Genomic DNA, 10,224 nt, shown 5'->3' with positions numbered 1-10,224 from the left:
CTCTGAATTTATAATGGAGATAGTCAAAAACCTGAAGCCCTCTTTAACTCCCTAACCCACACTGAAGGTGTAAAAGAAGAGTTAGAGGAGAAGGAGGAGAGTTCTTGGTGTGACTTTGAAAGAGCCATTCGTGTGTTTTGAGTCTCCTCAGGGAGAGTAGTGGGTGTCAGCTGCCCCTCACCTCAAGGCCAAGGAAAGGGGGCCTGGTTGGAAACTTAATGAGCATCCCCTGTAGGGTGACAATCCAGTGGACTACACAGACCCCAGCCTGGAAAAATCTAAAGGATGAGCTACCTGTGTCTGGCTGCGTGCTTTGATGATGGAGCAGATGACAGAGGTGAGTATGGCCTCTACTCCTGGAGCCTGGATGGGGCAGAGCGGGAGAGGGGGTGTGTGCATACCTCCCTAGGACCGGATGTAGGCTGTGTGCGTGTAAGGAAACCGACACGTAGTCATCTCAGAGCCTGAACAAGAGGCAAGGGTTTCCTCCAGGAGGTGAACTTCGGCTCACAGTGCGGACAAAGGAGCAGAAAGCAGAGCCACAGGGTGGGCATCACTCCTGAGGGATCTCTGGGCATGAAGATGGCAGGACTGGGAGGGAGAAGCTGCCCTGAGGGGTGCAGGAGGAGTCCACGGGAGAAAGACACAGTTAAAACTCTTGCCAGGTCAGGGTCCAGTTACCACAACACCTCAACTCAGGATATTGTTCCTGCTTTGCCTTCATTTCCTCACTCCCACGGCCCTATCCCTGGAAGGGTCAGAAACCTTAGTACACAAGCAAGACCTCAGTTCCCTAATGCTGGCTTCCAGTCTGCAGCTGGCCTAGAGAAGCCTCAACTTCAAGTGATAAGCCATTTTGATTATAACCGAATTGGACATTTAAATTTCTGAACTGAGACTGTTACACACCTTAAGTGTGACTCTGTGTGTGTGCATGCTCAGTCATGTCTGACTCTTTACAACCCCATGAACTGTAGCCTGCCAGGCTCCTCTGTCCATGGAATTTTCCAGGCAAGAATACTGGAGTGGGTTGCCATTTCCTTCTCCAGGGGATCTTCCCGACCCAGAAATCGAACCGGCATCTCTTGTGTCTCTTGCATTGGCAGGCAGGTTCTTTACCACTGTGCCACCTGAGAAGCCCCAAATGTGACTACAGGATGATACTAAGATGCACTAAGGAAGTGGAGCAAACTCCAGGAGATAGTGGAAGATGGGGAGGTCTGTCATCACTGCAGTCCATGGGGTCACAAAGAGTTGGACATGACTGAAGAGAAGTTGCAGAGGCCCGAGTTTTCTTCTAGAATTAAGGGATACACTAGTCTCAAGTTGGATTTTAAGGGAGAGTAGGAGACAAAAATAAAGTTGCTTTGTGATTGTAATTCTCTATAAGCCTGCCTGTTTATTGTAACAGTGGTTGTTGTTTAGTCACTAAGTCATGTCTGACTCTTTGTGACCCATGGACTACATGTGGCCCACGCCAGGCTCCTCTGTCCATGGGATTCTCCAGGCAAGAACACTGGAGTGGGTTGCCATTTCCTTACGGTTACACACGTGATTTATTTTACGCCCTCTAATTCTTCATTCACTGTTGTTTTTTTTTTTTAACTTAAAAAGTTCACTTCCGTATCTTTAATTTGTTTCTTAGTAATTTCAAGAATCATCCTTCTCTGTGTACTTGAACACATTTTTTAATTGTAGTAAAATGCACATGATATAAATTAACCATTTTAGCCATTTTAAAAGTGTATGATTCATTGGTATTTAATACATTCATGATATTGTGCAACCATCACAGCTTAGTTTTAGAATATCTTCACCCCTCAAAAGGAAACTCCATAGTCATTAAGCAGTCACTCCTAATTCCAAGCCCCTGTGAGTGAAAGTCTCTCAGTTGTGTCTGACTCTCTGCGACTCCATGGACTATACAGTCCATGGAATTCTCCAGGCCAGAATACTGGAGTGGGTAGCCTTTCCCTTCTCCAGGGGATCTTCCCAACCCAGGGATTGAACCCAGGTCTCCCACATTGCAAGCAGATTCTTTACCAGCTAAGCCACAAGGGAAGCCCCTGTGCCAAGCCCCTGGCAACCACTAGTTTGCTTTTTTGTCTTTATGACATTGCCTATCCTGGATACTTATAATGTAAATAGAATTATACATTGTGTGATCTTTGTGTCTGGTTTTGTCCATTCAGCATAGTGTTTTCAACGTTCATGTTATAGCATTTATCAGAATTTTATTTTTTTATGGTTGAATAATATTGTATAGATATGCCACATATTCATCAATATTTATCAGTCAACAAACATTTGAGTTGTTTTTTACCTTTTGGCTATTGTCAGTAGTGTTGCCATGAATATTCTTGCACAAATTTTTGTTTGAACACCTATTTTCAATTCTTCTGGCAATATACTTTGGAGTGGAAATCCTGGGCCATATGAAAACTCTGTTTAACTAATTGCTGCTGCTGCTGCTAAGTCACGTCAGTCATGTCCGACTCTGTGTGACCCCATAGACAGCAGCCCACCAGGCTCCCCTGTCCCTGGGATTCTCCAGGCAAGAACACTGGAGTGGGTTGCCATTTTCTTCTCCAATGCATGAAAGTGAAAAGTGAAAGTGAAGTCGCTCAGTCGTGTCCGACTCTTAGCGACCCCATGGACTGCAGCCTACCAGGCTCCTCCATCCATGGGATTTTCCAGGCAAGAGTACTGGAGTGGGGTGCCATTGCCTTCTCTGTTAACTAATTGAAGAACCACCAAATGCTTTTCCACAGTGGTGGCACCATGTACATATCCATGAGTAGTGGATGAGAACTGCTATATTAGGGTTTTCCAGAGAAAATCATCAGGATATTGAGATAGATGATTTCTTCTAGAATTTTATACTTTCAGCTCTTATATTTAAGTCACTGCTGCATTTTTAGTTAATTTTTGTGTATGGTGTGAGGTGAGAGTTCAACTTCACTCTTGCATGTGGATATCCATTTATCTCACCCAGGACCATCTGCCAAAGAGATTATTTTTTTCCCCTTGAATGGTTTTGGCATCCTTGTCAAGATCTTGAATGCTTTAAGAAAACAAATTTAAAGGTTAAGTAATGCGTTGTGTCTTGATCAATTCAAGTTAACCTTGAAGATCTTTGCCTAGTTCAACTTTTCACAAAATCTTCACAGAGCCAGACTTCCTGATAGAATTGTAAAACTCAAAAATATTCATGAACTAACTCCCAACACAATTTTCTTAAACTGTCTCTAATAACTTTTAATGAAACCACCATCTATTAAATAAATGATATTTTAAAGTATAAACCAATGGTGAAAACAACTAGGATAGAGATTTTCTGTTCCACCCATGAAGGATTAAGTGCGTGGGATTTGCCTTTCACTATAAACAACCAGAAAAGCAGATGAAATACATAAAACAAATGTTTTTAGACATTGGACATCAGGAAGCACAGGCTGTGACTCCTTGAGAGACAGGAAATGCACAGGAAGGGGTGATTACCAATCTTACTCATTTAGGATGCCTCCAACCTTCAGCACAGAGATGGGGAAACTGACACCCACTGTATCACTGAATTGAAGAGACAGAGGTAGGGGTACAGGAAGGCCGAGGCAGATAAAATTTACATGGACATGCAACAGATATTTTCTTGGGCTCCAAAATCACTATAGACGGTGACTGTTGCCATGAAATTAAAAGACCCTTGCTCCTTGGAAGAAAAGCTATGACAAACCTAGACAGCATATTAAAAAGCAGAAACATCACTTTGCTGACAAAGGTCTGTATAGTCAAAGCTATGGTTTTTCCAGTAATCAAATATGGATGTGTGAGTTGGACTATAAAGAAGGCTGAGTGCTGAAGAAATGATGCTTTCGAACTGTGGTGTTGGAGAAGACTCTTGAGAGTCCCTTGGACTGCAAGGAGATCAAACCAGTCCATCCTAAAAGAAATCAACCCTGAATATTCATTGGAAGGACTGATGCTAAAGCTGAGGCTCCAATACTTGGGCCACCTGATGCAGAGTCGACTCATTGAAGAAGGCCCTGATGCTGGGAAAGATTGAAGGCAGGAGGAGAAGGGGACGACAGAGGATGAGATGATTGGATGGCATCACCAACTCGATGGACATGAATTTGAGCAAGCTCCGGGAGATGGTGAAGGACAGGAAAGCCTGGCGTGCTGTAGTCCATGGGGTCACAAAGAGTCAGACACAGCTGAGTGACTGAACAACTGAACAACATAACAGAGAAGGTAGCTGCACAGAGATAGAGCTCAGAAAATCCCACAGGGTTTCCTGGACCCCTAGGTGAGTTCTGATCAGGACATGGGATTAAACTCCATGCAACCAGGGAAAGAAAAAAGAGAAAGTTGCATGCCAAGTAATTCCCAGGGTTCCCATAGTTCTGGGAATAGTTGAAGTCTCTGCCAGCCAGAGAAGGGACATTCTAACACACAGTGATAGATAGAGTCCTGCAAAGGTCATGCCTTTGAAGTGGGGCTCAAGTAATCCTAGGATAAAGGTTGCTTTTGGCCTGCCATAAAACAAGCTCAGTATTAATCCTCAGACTGATCTGCAAGCAACTTAACTGCTTGTCAGAACAAAGTCCAGCATGTTTAAAGAAATACAACAAAACCCAACACTCAACAATGTTAAAATTTATTATGTTTGGTGCAAAACAAATTCACCAGGCAAAGCATTAGAAACATATGATCAGAGTCAGGAGAAAAATAATTCCACAGATCCAGAATGACACAGATGATAGGATTAGCTGACAAAGACCTTAACAGATAATATTATAAACACATAAGGATATGTAAAGGAAAGCATGAACGTAATGAGGAAAGGCATAGGGCATATACTTTTTTAAAAATCCAAGTCAAATTTTGGAGATGATATGTGAAATATCTGAAATTAAAATAAACTGAATAGGATTGACAGCAGAAGAAATTAGACCCTCCCAGAAGAATGGGGGCTTCCCAGGTGGCTTAGTGGTAAAGAATCCACCTGCCAATGCAGGGAACGCAGGAGATGCAGGTTTGATCCCTGGGTCGGAAAGATACGCTGGAGTAGGAAATGACAACCTGTTTCAGCATTCTTGCCTCAAAAATCCATGGATAGTGGAGCCTGGTGGGCTACAGTCCATGGGGGTCACAAAGAGTCAGACACAAGTGATCACACAGAAGAAAATACCAGTGAAATTGAAGGCCCAGAAATAGATATTCAAAATGAAGCACAAAGACAAAATACTTTTAAAGGAATGAACAGAAGAGGCTGTGAAACAATACCAAGTATCAAAAATACATACCAGAAGGAGATGAGAGAGAGAAAAGGAAAACATACTTGAAAAAATAATGACCGTTCTCCAAATACGATGAAAACGATAAAGGCATAGACCCAAGAAACTCAGTAGTCCTCAAAAAGAATACATATGGAAAAAAAAAAAAAACTTACATCCTAAGACACATCATAGTCAAATTGATAAACCACTGAGAATGAATCAAAAGAAACATACACCGAGGAACAAATATCAGAATAGCAGCAGACTTTTCGTCATAAGCTATGCAAGCCAGAAAGGAATGCCATGACATCTTTAATGTGTTGAAAAGTCCCCCCATTACGGAGGGAAAGTCTGTAATTCTGTGTTTAGCAAAAACATCCCTCAAAAATGGATAGTGTGGCCAAGGTGGTGGAGTAGGTGGACCCTGAACTCAGCTCTCCCCCGACAGACATACCAAAATTACAACTATTTAGAGAGCAACTCTCTATGAGAACAACTTGAAGGCTAGCAGAATAGGTTCTCCACAACTAAAGACGTAGAGAACTACAACAAGACGGCAGGAGGGGTGAGGATGCAGTGTAACCAGGACCCGCACCCTCAGGTAGGTCACCCACTGTAGGGGCGCTAGTTTGATCCCTGGTTGGGGAAGTTCCGCATGCCGTGTGGTGCAGCCTAAATAAATAAGCAAGCAAATGATGGAGTGTTGAAAAAATCAAAGAGGACGTTTTTTAAAAACTTGAGTGGGAGACTCCTGGGCATATATCTAGAGGAAAACATGGTCTAAAAGGATACATGCACCCCAGTGTTCACTGCAGCACTGTTTACAATAGCCAAGACCTAGAAGCAACCTAAATGTCCAACAACAGGAATGAATAAAGAAGATGTGGTACATACACACAACGGAATATTACTCAGCCATTAAAAAGAATGGAATAATGCCATTTGCAGCAACATGAATGGACCTAGAGACTGTCATACTGAGTGAAATAAGTGAGAAACAGCGTGTATGACGTCCCTTACATGTGGAATCTAATAAGGAATGGTACAAATGAACTTATTTACAAAACAAACTCACAGACTTAGAAAATGTACTTATGGTTGTGGTGGCAGGGGGCTAGGTCGGGGGGAAGGGGTAGTTAGGGAGTTAGGAATTGACTGAACACACTGCTGTATTTAAAATGGATAACCAGCAAGGTCTTGCTGTACAGCACAGGGAACTCTGCTCAGTGTTATGTGGCAGCCTAGATGGGAGGGGAGTTTGGAGGAGCATGGATATATGTATATGTATGACTGAGTCCCTTGCCTGTCCACCTGAATCTATCACAATGTTGTTAATTGGCTATATTCCAATATAAAATAAAAAGTTTAAAAGAAAAAAAAAAGCCTGAGTTGGAGAACATATGTGTGAACCATATAGCCAAAGGGGGTTAATACTCGCATCAAAATAAACTCACATCAAAAAGACAAACAAGCCTTTTTTTTTTTTCCTTTATATATATATAATTTTAAATTTTATTTATTTTTAATTGAAGGATAATTGCTTTATAGAATTTTGTTGTTTCCTGCCAAACACCAACATGAATCAGCCATAGGTATACATATATCCCCTCCCTTTTGAACCCCCCTCCCATTTCCCTCCCCACCCACCCCTCTAGGTTGAGACAGAGCCACTGTTTGAGTTTCCTGAGACATATAGCAAATTCCCATTGGCTGTCTATTCTACACATGGTAATGTAAGTTTCTATGTTACTCTTTCCATACATCTCACTCTCTCCTCCCCTCTCCCCATGTCCATAAGTCTATTCTCTATGTCTGTTTCTCCATTGCTGTTCTGCAAATAAATTCTTCAGTACCATTTTTCTAGATTCCGTATCTATGCATTGCTGCTGCTGCTGCTGCTAAGTCGCTTCAGTCGTGTCCAACTCTGTGCGACCCCATAGACGGCAGCCCACTAGGCTCCTCTGTCCCTGGGATTCTCCAGGCAAGAATACTGGAGTGGGTTGCCATTTCCTTCTCCAATGTGTGAAAGTGAAAAGTGAAAGTGAAGTCGCTCAGTCGTGCCGGACTCTTCGAGACCCCATGGACTGCAGCCTACCAGGCTCCTCCGTCCATGGGATTTTCCAGGCAAGAGTACTGGAGTGGGGTGCCATTGCCTTCTCCGGTATCTATGCATTAGAATATGATATATATCTTTCTCTTTCTGACTTAGTTCACTGTGTATAATAGGCTCTAGGTTCATCCAGCTCATTAGAACGGACTGTATTCCTTTTTATGGCTGAGTAATATTTCATTGTGTATATGTACCAAACTTCTTTCTCCATTCATCTGTCGATGGACATCTAAGTTGCTTCCATGTTCCAGCTATTATAAATAGTGCTGCAATGAACAATGGGATACATGTGTCTCTTTCAATTTTGGTTTCCTCAGCGTATATGCCTAGGAGTGGGATTGCTGGATAATATGGTGGTTTTATTCCTAGTTTTTAAAGGAATCTCCATACCGTCTTCCATAGTGGCTGTATCAATTTACATTCCCACCAACAGTGCAAGAGTGTTCCCTTTTCTCCACACCGTCTCCAGAATTTATTGTTTGTAGACTTTTTGATGGAGGCCATTCTGACCAGCGGAGGTGATATCTCATTGTAGTTTTGATTTGTATTTCTCTAATAATGAGCTATGTTGAGCATCTTTTCATGTGTTTGTTAGCCGTCTGTTTCAGAGAAAGGTCTGTTTAGGTCTTTTCCCCACTTTTTGATTGGGTTTGTTTTTCTGGTATTGAGCTGTATGAGCTGCTTGTGTATTTTGGAAATTAATCCTTTGTCAGTTGTTTCATTTGCTATTATTTTTTCCCATTCTGAGGGCTTTTCACCTTGCTTATAGTTTCCATTGCTGTGCAAAAGCTTTTAAGTTTGATTAGGTTCCACTTGTTTACTTTTGTTTTTATTTCCATTACTCTAAGAGGTGGATCATAGAGGATCTTGCTTTGATTTATGTCATCAAGTGTTCTGCCTATATTTTCCTCTAAGAGTTTTATAGAACGAACAACCCTTTTTTTTTTTTTAATGGGCTTATATACCTGAATATACCTTTTTTTCCAAAGAAGGCACACAAATGACCAGCAGATACATGAAAATATGCTCAATACCACTAATCATCAGGAAAATGCAAATCAAGCAATAATGAGATATGGTATCATACCTGTCAGAGTGGCTATTGCCAAAAATACAAGAAATAACAAGGGTTGGTGAGGAACTGGAGAAGGGGAACACTCATGCAGTGTTGGTAGGAATGCAAATGAGTACAGCCACTACGGAAAGCGGTATGGAGAATCCTCAAAAAAAGTAAACATAGAAGTGTTGTATGATCCAGCAGTTCCACTTCTGGGTATTTTTCTGAAGAAAACAAAAGCACTAATTCGAAAAGATTTATGTGCCCCTATGTTGGGGTCGCACAGCGTCGGACACGACTGAAGCAACTTAGCAGCAGCAGCAGCAGCTTCACTGCAGCATTATTGCCAACAGCCAAGATATGGAAGCAACTTAAGTGCCCATAAACAGATGAATGGATAAAAATGAGGTATATACACATAATGAAATATTACTAAGCTATATAAAAAAAAATCTTGCCATGTGTGACACCATGGGTGGACCTAGAGGGTATTATACCAAGTGAAATAAGCCAGAAGAAGACAAATATCATATGACTTTACTTATATGTGCAACCTAAAAAACAAAACAAACATCACAAAGCAGAAACAGACTCAGAGATACAGAGCTCAAACTGATGTTTGCCAAGAGTGGTGTATGAAACAGGTGAGGGAGATTAAGAGGTACAAACTTCAGTTACAAACTAAATATAAGTCATGTAATGTGTAGCACAGGGAATATAGTCAATAATTTTGGAAAAACTTTGATGGCGACTAATGGTAACTAGACTTTTCATGATGACCACTTTGTAATTATAAAAATACTGAACCATGATATTGTACCCCTGAAACTAATTTAATAGTGTAAGTCAGTTTTACTTTGTTTTTAAAAAGAGAGAAAGATGAAGATGAAAGGAAAATGTTTTCAAAGCAACAAAAGCTGAAATAATTCATCACCAGTAGACCTGAACAATAAGAACTGTTAAAGGAGGGTTTTCAGACTGAAGAAAAACGATACCAAGATACAAATCTGGATCTACACAAAGGAACGGAGAGCACTGAAAATAACTCCATGGGGGAGTATATAATTTTTCTTATAATTTAAATGTCCTTAAAAGATAATTGACTGTTTAAACAAAAATAATAATCTACTTAGTTTTATGATGTACAAGAAAGCAAAATATATGACAACAATATATATATATGACAAAAAATATGACAACAATAGCATGAAGTCAGAAGGAGGAGAGATGAGATTAAAAGGATCATAGTATTTGTGACATAATGGCACTTGAGGGTAAAAAGTGATAAGATAAAGATATACACTAGAAAGTTTAAAACAGCCATGAAAATACTGAAGAACTGTATGTAGCTAATAAGCAAAGGAGATGCAATGAAATCATTAAAATTATTCAATTATTCCAAAAGGAGGCAGTTAAAGGGAAAAAAATAGAGCAAAGAATAGAGGAGACATGTAGAAAACAAATAGCAAGATGATATGTTTAAATCTGAGCATGTCAGTAATCACATTAAACGTCTGAATACCTCAGTTAAAAGTCAGGTACTAAGAAATTTGCTTATTTTTTTACTGACCACACATCATGGCTTGTGGGATTTTAGTTCCCCAACCAGGGATGTGGCTCAGTCAGTAAAGAATCTGCCTGCAATGCGGGAGACCTGGATTCGATCCCTTGGTTGGGAAGATCCCCTGGAGGAGGGCATGGCAACTCACCCCCGTATTCTTGCCCAGAGAATCCCCATGGACAGAGAAGCCTGGCGGGCTACAGTCCATGGGGTCACA

This window comes from Bos indicus x Bos taurus, chromosome 13 (genome assembly GCF_003369695.1).
Source record: "Bos indicus x Bos taurus breed Angus x Brahman F1 hybrid chromosome 13, Bos_hybrid_MaternalHap_v2.0, whole genome shotgun sequence".
Classification (NCBI taxonomy): Eukaryota; Metazoa; Chordata; class Mammalia; order Artiodactyla; family Bovidae; genus Bos; species Bos indicus x Bos taurus.
The sequence above is the reverse complement of the archived record's forward strand: the minus strand, read 5'-3'. Positions refer to the sequence as shown.